The sequence below is a fragment of the Martes martes genome, assembly GCF_963455335.1.
Source record: "Martes martes genome assembly, chromosome: 9".
NCBI lineage: Eukaryota > Metazoa > Chordata > Mammalia > Carnivora > Mustelidae > Martes > Martes martes.
Window position 1 is genome coordinate 87,271,573 of NC_137896.1, and position 12,784 is coordinate 87,284,356.

General features: G+C 40.3%; 1 protein-coding gene across 1 annotated transcript in view; it reads right to left on the reverse strand.

Annotated features, from left to right (window-relative positions):
- The window catches only part of PAIP2B (poly(A) binding protein interacting protein 2B), a 33,363-nt gene extending 22,098 nt beyond the window's left edge, over positions 1-11,265 (reverse strand). The window contains exon 1 of the mRNA XM_080814571.1: positions 11,025-11,265. The gene's annotated coding sequence lies outside the window, so the exon portion shown is untranslated. The remainder of the gene's footprint in view (positions 1-11,024) is intronic.
- Positions 11,266-12,784: the final 1,519 nt, after the last annotated feature.

Genomic DNA, 12,784 nt, shown 5'->3' on the forward strand with positions numbered 1-12,784 from the left:
AGCCTCACACTGGGCACCTGCTCTGCAGGAAGGCTGCTTCTCCCTCTCCCACTCCCCCTACTTGTGTTCACTCTCTGCTGTGTCTCTCTCTCTCTCTCTCTAAAACAAAACAAAACACAAAAAAACTTCAAAAAGATAAAGTTAATTCCAATAATATCTTCTTTTTTTTGGCAAAAAGTTTTACTCTCTCGCTATTGTTTTTAAGAACACACATAGCTATTATAATATCTTGAAAAACACACAAAACTTTCAATAAGCTATCAAACTTCTGTCCCAGCTAAAAAAATTAGTGGAACCTTCTAAAGTAAGGTTAAATGGTCAGTGACAGGACATATAAAGAACTCCTATTGTGATGGGATTAATCACTAAACCCTATTCGACCAGAATCCCTTGGTCTCTAAGCTTTGCAAATGAACAGCATCTCTCATTTGATACTCATCTGGGACTTCCAATCACGAAACAAGAATTGTTTTATGTCACTGTGTATTGCTGATTACCTAAATTCAACACTATGCTGGCAGCAAGAGAAGTGAATCTTTCATGATTTGCTCCATAACCAGTTTACTTCTTATACTCCCAGACCAAATTCAGCTTTCTTCTAGAGCCAGAATTCTAATACTGAGTTAGTTTACAGCAGTGGTTCTCAAAATTTAATCCCAGGCCCAGCAGCATCAGTACTTGCTAAAATGCAAATTCTTAGGCCCCACCCCAGACCTGTTGAATCAGAAACTCTGGGTGGGGCCCAGCAGTCTGTGTTGAAATAAGCCCTCAGGTGCTTTTGAAGCATGTTCAAGTTTGAGAACAAGTAAAAAACATGTGATTCCTTCTGTTGGTCCAAAGCCAGAGGTGCCGTGTATTCTATCTTGGTAGGAAATAAAGACATCCAATTAAAAGACACACTCTCCCCACAACTCCTACCCTCATTTGAGTATTTTATTTTTGTGAGCTAAATAAGAAAACAAGCCGCAATCTGAGATTTAGTAAAATACATATACTTAACAGGCATCAGTTCCCTTCCAGCTTGATTTCACACAATGCCATTTACATCTTCTTACATCTAAAGTTCCAAAAAAGGATCTTCATAATGTAAGCCTCCGACACTTCAGGAATTGTATAATAAAACATCAACTAGGTCTGAATATATCAAGCTTATTAGAGAAAAAAAGTGGAATTATTTGCTACATCTCAAAACTGTATTCAGCAGGGAATTGGGGATTTCTTTTCACTTTTATACTTCCAAGTTAACACAATTAAACCAGAACACCCCATTCTTTAAAAGGTTCTAGCTAGGCAAAGTTTCACTGCATTACTTCTTGCTTTCAGTGGGGATAAAGCAGAGTCCTGGGAGGCCCATTTTGCGTATCTGCAAGGCTGCAGAATAAAACAGTCACATCTGTTCCATACTGAAATAAAGGTCCCGTAAACCCTCAGATAGTGAGTGTTAATACCTCGGCAGCACTTGCCTAGGTAATAAAAAGACACCAAGAATACCACTATAGCACAAATCCAATTACATCCTGTTTTGCTCTTGTTGATATTAAAATCACTATGTTAAAACTTCACTTGCCCTAATATTATTGCATTTTAAAGAAGGGGCCAACACCAGTCCACAGTCCACAAAGCACCAACTTTCAAAAAGCAGACAGTTCCCATGCAACCGTTTCAGAGAACAAGTGAAGTGAGCCTTGTAATGATTAGTTTACAGCTCAATACATTAAACAGAAACAAAAATAGCACAAATGATAAACCACAGACCAATTTCCATGCTATAGACATACACTTTCAAATAAAACAAGAGCAAATAAAGTCTAGCAATTTATTTTAAAACAAAACAATAACACTGATCAATAGGGTTCAGCTCAGAAATGCAAGAATAGTCTAAAATGACAAAATATAAAAATGTATTTTTTCACATTAACAGGCAAGGGAAAAAAAACCTACATGAGAATCTCAGTAGTTGCCAGAAATATATATATCCCAAGTCTACCTTCAAAGATGTTTCTATGCTTAAATAAAGGGCTAAAAAGCAAAAAAGTAGAATGTTTTGGGTAGCAAAATTACAGATCATTTTTCTTTATATTTTGTTTCCTAATTATTACAAAGAAGAGTATGGCTTCTTTTACAATTAGGGAGAAATGTTTTCATTTATACATATTTAAATCACTTTCTTATTTTCCTCATGTATGTGTGTCACACATAGACAACAGGGCTTGAATTCCTGCCTCTTGATGTCAAACAGCAAACTTCTGGGATGTGCGCTGGACAAAGCTGCCCTATTTTCATTAGATTTATTTATTTATTTATTTATTTATTTATTTATTTATTTATTTATTTGAGAGAGAGAAGGAGCAGGGGGAAAGGGAAAGGGAGAAGCAGACTCCCCACTGAGCAGGGAGCCCTGATGTGATCCTAGGACTCTGGGATCACGACCTGAGCTGAAGGCAGATGCTTAACCAACTGAGCCACACAGGCGCCCTTATCTTCATTATTTTTAATGAAGTAGCAACACACAAAAGTAACACAGAAAAAAAAATTAGGTAAGTTACAAAATATGAAAAGTGTGATTACAATTGAAAAGAATATGTATGCATTAAAAAATACTACAGGTGAACATGAAAAAGAAAGCAACTACTGAAGCCATGGGGCGGCCATCTGGAAACACTGTTTTCAGTTCTTTTATTGTGTTCATAGTATTTTTTAAATATACAAAGGAGTAAAGTAAGAAAAAAAAAAACCTGCCAAACCCTTGTTACTTGGGGCCACTCTTTCAATCTTTGCTACCGTTTATATGTATTCACCTGATATCAAGAAAATGGGCAGCCCCTCAGACCCTTTCTTCTTTCTCATAACCCCATTTCATTCATTCATTCACACATTTCTTGAAAAGGTAACAAACACAAGCACATGATTTAAAAAACTGTTATTAAAAAATTTTTTTTGAAAGATTTTTATTTATTTATTTATTTATTTGAGAGAGAGAGAGAGAGAGCACACGATAGGGGTGGGGCAGGCAAAGAAAGAAGGAGGCTCATTGTTGAGCAGGGACTCCTATGCGGGGCTCAATCCCAGGACCCTGGGATCATGACCTGAGCAGAAAGCAGAATCTAATGACTGAGCCACACAGGTGCCCCCCAAAATGTTCTAATATATATAAAGGCATATGGAGAAATCCTATCTCCACTCTATATCTCCCATTGGTTTCTTATATTATGGTTTCAGAACTTCTTTTTGCAATTATAAACATATATAAATAAGTGTATATTCTTATTCCACCCTTCTTTCTCTCTCAGCACAGAAAGTAACATATGAAATGCATGGTTGCATGCTGTGCCTCTTTTTAAAAAAATCACAATATATCTTAGAGCTCTTTTACATCCCATCAGTCCATAGTCTTCCTCATTCTTTTCTACAACTATGCAATAGTCCATGGTTTACATGGGCCACAGTTGACTTAACCAGTACCCGGCTGACAAACACTGGAGTCATCCCTACCATGCTATTATAAACAATACCAACCATAATCACATGCATACATCAAATTTGTTCATGAAAGTGCCTTGATGAAGCTTCTGGAATGGCTCAAGATATTAGATGATTACAAGGTCACCCGTTCACCAGGCTGAGAAGTTAGCCCCTTTTCTAGTTCTCATTATACATAGCATTATGTAGCAAAAGATGGAACGATTTCGTGAATCAAGCAATTGTACTCTAAGGGGATTCATCTCATAAAAATAAAATGACTAAAACATGCAAATGAACACATTTCTATAAGAAATGATGAATGTACATAAAAAGTGTAAAATACACCCATCAAAATGTGAACCACTGCCTTAGTATGGTAGATCTACAGAGTGCTTTGTAGCTCACCCCCCCCACCTCTTTACCCATCAGTGCTTTCTAATTTTACAAAAGTAATGTACTAGTTCTGTAATATAAAATTTAAAATGGCAAGTAAAATGTTAATTCAAATTAATCTGGATACATTTCTTTGATCTGTCTTATATTTGTACAGTGAGTGCTTCAGAATTCCTGAAGTATGTTTATGTGCCTCAGTTAATTCTTACACTAACGCTATGTATTTTCATTCTATCAAAATGGAAAAGGGGGCAACAAATGGTTAGGCAGTTGTGCTCAAGGTCATTCAAATAGAAAGCTTGGCAGAGGGGCGCCTGGGTGGCTCAGCGGGTTGGGGCCTCTGCTTTCGGCTCGGGTCATGATCTCGGGGTCCTGGGGTCGAGCCCCGCATCGGGCTCTCTGCTCGGCGGGGAGCCTGCTTCCTCCTCTCTCCCTGCCTGCCTCTCTGTCTGCTTGTGATCTCTCTCTGTCAAATAAATAAATAAAATCTTTAAAAAAAAAAAAAAAAAAAAAAAAAAAAAAGAAAGCTTGGCAGAGACAAATTTCAAACCCATATCTTCGGAATGCAGATTCAGTGTACTTTTAAAAACATAACTGTTGCTTCCTTAACTTTAATAATACTTCAGGAGTTACTCACATAATCAGAATTTGACAGATGAATTAAAATTATACAGTATAAGGCCTCAGTTCCTAGAGATCATTTAATCAGATCTTATTGAAGGGAGAATGCTAGCGTACAACTCCCAAAACTCCAGAGTTAGGAGAGGGATGTTTATAAATAAATTACCTAACTGGCAAAGTATATGTCTAATATGGCCCCAAATGAATGCCTAATAAAAGTAACATCCTCTTAAGTTGGAAGATTCTCACCTTCAAGACAACCTTTGTCTTTGACTCCTGCTCTAGTCTGGTCTCCAAACCCCTCATGGAATTTCAAAATATGAATAAGCCATGTTTTCAAGATGGTGATTATAAAATATACATATTTTCAAGCTTGGGACTTATTGACCAAGATGATAATAAGTTGACTAGGATGTACTCTTTCTCCCCATTGTCTCTCCTTCTTTCCTATAAAATCATACAGGGTAGGGGCACCTGGGTGGCTCCATTAGTTAAGTGTCTGCCTCTGGCTCAGGTCATGATTGCAGGGTTCTGGGATGGAGTCCCGTGATGGGCCCCCTGCTTGGCAGGGAATCTGTTTCTCCCTCTCCCACTCCCCTTGCTTGTGCTCTCTCTCTGTCAAATAAATAAATAATAAATAAATAAAATACTTTAAAAAAATTATACGGGTTATTTTATAATATACATGGAGACCACTGATAAATCTTGGTTTGTTAAACTATGTTTTTGAAAGATTTTATTTTTTTATTTTACTTTTATTTTTTAATAGAGGGAGTGGGGGAGGGGCAAGAGGGATAGGGGAGAGAGAATCTTTTTTTTTTTAAAGAGTTTATTTATTTATTTGACAGACAGAGATCACAAGTAGGCAGAGAGGCAGGCAGAGACAGAGAGGTGGGAAGCAGGCTCTCCGCTGAGCAGAGAGCCCAATGCAGGGCTCCATCCCAGCACCCTGGGATCATGACCTTAGCTGAAGGCAGAGGCTTTAACCCACTAAGCCACCCAGGCGGCCCGGGGAGAGAGAATCTTAAGCAGGCTCCACACTCAGCACAGAGCCCAGCCCAACTCAGGGCTCAATCTCACAACCCTGAGATCATGACCTGAGCCAAAATCAAAGTTGGATGCCTGAGTGACTGAGCCACCCAGGCGCCCCAAAATATATTTAATTCATCATTCCTTAAACTATGTCTCATATAATTCTTTTCCAAAATATGATTAGATATGTTTCAGAAAGGTGGAAAGGGAAGACCATAGTTAAATACAATGCACCCCTTTTGGAGATCCACAGTTTACAGTGGACATTAATATAATAAAGGCTCTAGAGAAGTCCTGTGTCACAGAAACCTCTCTTTAACCTAGTTTACTTTGACACAGAATTCTTCCACTGTGGCGTAACTATTTACATCTCATGTTTAGACTAACTGCTTGAATAAAAGTAGCTATTAATTGAACACCTGCAACAGACATCCAAAAATGAGTAGTTCTTAAATCTTTCCTAACACAGAAGTCTTAATTCTTTAAAATGTTCCTAGGTTCAATCTAGTGAACTCCTTCTTCATCACCCACCAAAGCCTTGCTCAAATATCTCATTTGAGAAATCTTTCCCAGTGCTCACTATATTACTAACTGCTCCTTCCTCCTGGTTTATGCAGCATTTATTTATATCTTTATTATCTCACTTAACACATGATAAATCAGTTCATCTGTCTCCTTGCTAGATGGTGAGGTCCTTGAGAATAAGTTTGACTGTATTTTCAGCACCTTGAACACTGTTGGGCACATACGAGCTTCATGATAAGCAAGTAAACAAAGTCACTTCTTCAGGTTTAACAGTTCCCCAGAATTCAATTCTTGTATTTCTATATCGTTAGCGAAACCTTGCCAACAGCGTGAGAATATTAATGCTCTCTCCCTAAAACTTGTATCCATCACTGAGCAGCAGTGGTCAGAGTTAACTCAGTTGTGACATGTCCTCTAGTCGAGCTCATTCAGTTTTTTCCTTAGGTGATTTTTGTTTGTTTATATCTCTGTGCCTTTGCACCCGCTGGTCCCTGCTCAGAATGCTGTCTCAAAGTTTTATGCACCTGGAAAACATTCTTACTCATCCTTTAAGAATCAGGTTAAACAATACCTTCTTTGGGAAAGCCTTCATATCTTCCCATCCTTCCAGGAAGAGTAAGGAAATTTCTCAAGTCAGACATTTATGCATCTATTACTACATAAGCACCATGGACAGAAAGATGAAGATGTGGAGCGGCACCTGGGTGGCTCAGTCAGTTAAGCATCCAACTCTCGATTTTAGCTTGGGTCATGATCTCAGGGTCCTGGGATTAAGTCTCATGTTGGGCTCTGCTCTCAGTGTGGACTTGGCTTATCCCTCTCCCTCTGCTCCTCCCCTTGTTTGCACCCTCACTCTCTTGCTTTCTCAAACAAATAGGCTTCAAAAAAAAGAAAGAAAAAGAAAATGAAGATGTGGACCCCACATTCATGGAGCTCACAGTCTAGTAAGAAAGAAGATAGCCATATAAACAAATAACCACACTGTAATAATACTAAATATAATATTGAAAGGAAGACTTATGGAATATTTGACATACGTTTACTTTGTTACATTCTTCATTAGACATTAAAGCTCTAAGGACTGCTATACTCTCAACTGTCTTCTGAAGAAACTGTCTCCAAGCGATTTTTTTATATATGCTAAGATCTATACAATAGATAATGCATGAAACCAACCCTGCTTCTTGGGCCACAAGCAAACGGACTAGCACTTAGAGCCCTAACTAAAGACAATCTACAGGCTGAACTTGAGAGAGAACACCTAGGACATGTCTTGGCTCAAAATTCTGCCCAATAGGGGTCCTCTATTTCAGGTGACAAACCAACCCAATGAAGTTCCCCTTGGGAAATACAAATGCTAGGTGAGCAAAGTAAAAGAAGACAGGCTTCCAGGTCCAAATCCTATTCTAAATAATGCTTAGTTACTGTTCTTTAAGGTTTTGAAAGCAGTAGGGCCAAGGGACAATATGGCTGCTGAGATGATTTCCTATTTAAATTTACATTAAACCCTCATCATCAGAGGCAATACATGTGTGCCTCTTCCTTTCAATTGGCAAAGGCTTAACATACCATATCACTATGTTTGAAATTAGGAAACAGGCTTAAAAGTTCTACAACTTGACCACAGTCCCTCAGTTGGTAAGTGGCAAAGCCAGAAATCAAAGACCAAATGTGACTGATTCTTGCCTCCAAATCAACTGAGGACACTTAACAAGTTGACAAAGGTTAATGGAGAGAGGCTTAAAAGGAAGAGTTTATGCACAGAGTAAAACAGAAATGTTCTGGAAGTCAATATGCTAGGAAATGTGAAGTGAGAGGGGGCACATCAGATTTTACTTCAGTCAAGTTAGTTTATCATTCCAACCTGGACCTCTCCCCTGAGCTGTTAGCTGTCTGTTTCTCTTACTCAAATATAGTATCAGTAAGGGCAAGAGCTTAATCTATTTATTCACCAGAGTCTAAAACAAAGCCTAGCTTACAGTAAATGCTTAATAAATATTGAGTAAGTGAACAAATTCTCGAAGAAGCTATAGGAACATTCTACGGTGGACTCCAAGAAGGGTTATCCTGAAATAGACTCCAGAGGCCATTTACAAGTATAGTTGATCCTTACTTTTTTATGGATCCTGTATTTGCGAGTTCTCCTTGCTAAGATGTCTTTGTAACCACAAAATCAACACTCTCCGTGCTTTCTCAGTCATCCACAGACATACCCAAAGTGCAAAAATTGAGTCACTTCTACAACACATTCCAAGCTAAGTAGAACAAGGCAGGGCTCTGCATTTGTATTTCCAGCCTCATACAGGGGTAACTAGAGGACACAGATGATAGGGGGCAGTGCAGTGCAGTGCAAAGAACTCTGGCTCAGGTGCCAATCAGACAGGGTTTGAAGCCTAACTCTGGCACTTGTTAGAGGGCAGCCTCAGCGAAGTCACTTAACACTTTGGAACCTCTTTTCTCTTTTGTAAAATAAAGAAAATAGAATTTACCAGGATGAACTGTATTTATATAAGATTATAATCTATGTAAGATGTATATATGGACATATTTCCCCTAGAAGCAGTGGTTCAGTATTTACTAATTCAGTGTTCTTGATGATTTTACAGACCAAAATTGCTGTAAGTAATGAGAACCAAAAATAATCACTTGCAATGAATTAACAGAAAGATCTAGAACACAATTATTTGGATGGAGTTCAGGCCAGTGTTAGGGTTCAAGAGATTCTGAAATAGAACCTCACCAGGCATATCAGATATGGAAAAGGCTTTTAAGGAGAGAGAACAGCACAGAGAGAAACCCAAGTGTGTAACATAAACAGGTAGGTTTAGGAAATGGCCCTGCAGAAAGTCTGGAGCAGGAGATGAGGCCAGAACAGGGGGTCACAGTGCTTCTCTGTGCCTTCCATACTCTCCTGCACTGCAGAACCTCTCCCTCTGCATTTAATTCTTGGTTTACAGGTCTCTCTCCCATTAAACTGTGGGCTCCTTAAAGACAAGATCTCTAGGGGAAAAAATCATAGTTATAATCTTTTAAATCTGCAAACAAGTAATTACTAAGCACAAATACACCTGAAAAGACTGCAAAAAAAATAACTTTGGTTTTCAACCACAGCCTATACCAACTATAGCAACCAACTCAGAGATTTGCAGTTTTTCCGGGACTTTTCTTTGATGACTGTTAATAATTCTGTAATTAATACTTTTATTTTTCTTAGTACCTAGACATTTTTTAGAATGGCTTTAAGATCTTCCTCTTTTCACATGATTTATTAACAGGGTTCAAACATATGGTCTATAGACAATGCAATGTGCTGGCTACTCAGAGTAAAGATTCCTCTTAATTCACTCTACTAGACTTATTTCTCTATATACAAGGTACAGTCTTACCATAGTAAAATACAACATATGTGTGTATGTGTGTGTGTGTGTAAATATAACAACTAAAGAAAACAATGAGAATTTTTCACAAAAACTTGCAAAATTCGGGCCAAAACACAGTGTATATATTAAACTCACTGCTTACATTTCACCTCTGTAAACTTAGAAAAACAATTCCAATTCATATGAAGTCACAAAACTAAGTACTTTGAGAACCTACAAAGTTTTGTACACAAGTATTTTCTCTTGCACACTCTTTCTTTCTCAAACACACACAGCCTAAGGGGCCCATCACACTTAATCCAATACTTCCATTTTCTCAAAAAACCCCTCTACAGTCCAATAACTATATAAATATTTTCAAAACTCTAAAGTGACTCTTCCCCATAAATGTCTTGGCATAATTTTATTTAGGCACAACATAGTTTGCACTATTACCCAGAAACACCACCATTAAAACACAAACTGATATACTATAAATGTGAATACAAATCCTCTGTGAATGGGGAAAAGAGAATATTGTTTTTAAACAGATTCAATGCTACATTATCCATAGTCTTGGTGTGGGCAAATCACATTGTGCTACACAGCTAAACTATGTTGTATATTTTATGATAACTGACAGGCCCTTACACTGCAAACTCTGTGCCACTGAAGTTAGGCTATTTAAAACATAATGAAGCAAAAGAAAGAAGAAAAAAAAGTATAATGAAAACTGCCTACTTAAAATAATACACTTTAAATTTCCTGTGGACAGTGAACCCTTCCCACCTGCACTTTCAGGAACTATCACCAAAACAACTGTACTGGGACAAAGATTTCAGAGAGAATATTATGATCAAATGCCACTTTAAGGAAGGCAAGAACAGTTTACCATTAACAAAACCGATTAAACTTTCCAACCTTGCAAAGTTCCCTGTACTGTGTATTCTGCGTCTCTTGCGTTCACCTTCCAGCTGCTTGGAAGGACCAAGTGGAAAATGTTAGTTTCCATGAGCGATGTGGATGAAATTTAAGGGGTGGGAGGGGTAAGGGGCTCACTGGCAGGATGGAAGGCAGCAGAGAAGTGACCAGGACTAATTCAAATTCGGTATCAAGAACGAAAGCTGGAGTAAAGCGGGAGGTGGAGGGAGTAGAAGAAACGCAGATAACGCACCCCGGCCCGCGAATGGGGGAGGGGTGAAAACGCGCAACTCCTCCCCCTACTCGCCTGGGGAGGGGACCCGGGGATGCAACACCGGTCAGTTTGCCTCGCCGTGTTGCGCTGGGGTAGTGAGGGAACTCGCAAGCCAGAGGTTTCAGTCTGAAGGAGGCTGAGGGGGCTCTGGGAAGTTGAGGGGCGGGGGAAGAATTGCGCGCCTGTGCGGGGAGAAAGGGACTAAGACCCCCTAACACCAGCGGGAGGCAGAGGGTAACCCCAGCGGACGCCCCTTCTCGCCAATGGCCACGACGTGGGACCCGCCGGCTTACCCTCACCACGGGAGCTCGGACAGGCGCGCGTCGCCCCTCACAGTCCCGACGGCTGCGGAAAGGGAGGCGCAGGGCGCCCCCAGAGCCTGGAGAGCGGCGTTTCCCGCGGGTCCCCTCCCCGGTAGCCCGGGTCCCCGAGCCCACCTGGGCTGACCAGAAGCCCTTCCTCCAGGTTGTACTCCTCTGCTCCTCCGAGAGCCTCAGCCGTCGCCGCAGAGGTCGCGGTCGCCAGAACAGTCTCGGCCTCCAGTACCAAGGCGTGAGCCACAGCACGAGAGAAGAGCCGCTGCCACTAGCAAGGTTACCTCTTACAGCACACTGGCTCCTTACTCCGCCTCCGAACCCAAGCCATTGGTTGCTGGGCACCGCCCCATTCGTCTATTGGACCGAAGATGATGCCGCTCAGTCACCTAGAAGGGCATGTGTGTTGCTTATTGGTCTAAATGTGAATCAGTTCCCGCCCACTCCCTCAGAAGTTCCAGCTTCCGATTGGCATAAACATCTGTCTTTTCGCTCCCTTCGTTCTTTCTCTCAGGGTGGAGCGCCCCCTTTCGGGAGACATCGGCTCTGATTGGCTGAAAGGATATTACGCTAGTCCTGGATAGGCATGGCGCCAAAGATGCGTCCAGCCCCCACGTGGGGGAGGAGCCCTAAGCGCCGCACCTCTGGGTTTGTTTACACAGGCTCTTGCTGGCGCTTCCTTCTATTGGCTGGGCCATCGGCCCCTCCCACCGGGTTGCGCCATTCAATCTAGGAAGGAGGAGCATGGGGGCGGGCCTCAGTGGGATTTCCCTAACTGTCCATTAGCAACGGAGGAGCTTTGAGCTAAGCTGAATAGGACTCGCTGTGCTTCACGATCAGGAAGTTGGGGAGTTGGGCTATTTGGAAGGGCTGGAAAGAAGCAGAGGACTCTCTCACACGTCTAGAAACAAACCTAACTTCTTGAGGGCTCTTAAATTTCCCCCTAAATTAAGGGTATCCCATTTTTGTTTGCTAAGGGCTTTGAATCGTATCCCTCAGAAGTGGGGATTTCTTTATGGATATCTTTATACATCTTTGTCTCTCCCCACCTCTCATGCTAACTGCACACATAACACAAAGTAGAGGCTTTGTAAGTGATTACACAATGAGTGGATAAATGATAAAAATGAAAAGGAGAGTGAAATAAAGTCTCAGATTAAATAACAATGTTAAATAAATATTTAATATAAATAATAAAGCTAATACATAAATAAATTCATTCATTCAACAAATCTTATTGGGCGTCTCCTCTAGGCTGAAGGTATATGATATGAATAAGACAATAAAAATGGAACAATGGTGCTTTTTTTCTAGTGGGGGAGAGTGACACTAAAGTAACCAATAAATAATAAAATGTCATGTTGCGATTGAGTACTACAAAGAAAAATAAAGCAAGGGTTAAAGAATGGTTGAAGGAAAGGCTATTTTAGGCAGAATGGTCATTTTAAGATCTGCTTGAGGAAACACCACGGCAAAGACATATGAATAATGTGAAGAGCAGGAAGGAGGCTGGTAAGCAGGGCCACTATGTTGAACAACACCAGGATCACTAGTCACACTACTTCATGTATTTCCCATTTATGTTGTTAGGTATAATTTTAGGATCGCCTGCTCTGGTTTTAATTTGTTCTGGTTAAATAATGTAAGTGGATCCTACAAGAAACACATCTTCCTTAGGAAAAAAATCTGACTACAAAATAACTTTGCCACCCTCCATTGCTTCTTTTCCTAAGGGGACCTTCAGCTATTTAGTGAGAGAGGTGCTTACATGATCTCAAAACTGAAAAACAGGTGCTCAGGTCCATATGGTGTTCTTGTACAATCAGAAATACTCTTCAAGGATGAAGATACACTACAGAATAGCAATGGGATGTGGGGAGGTG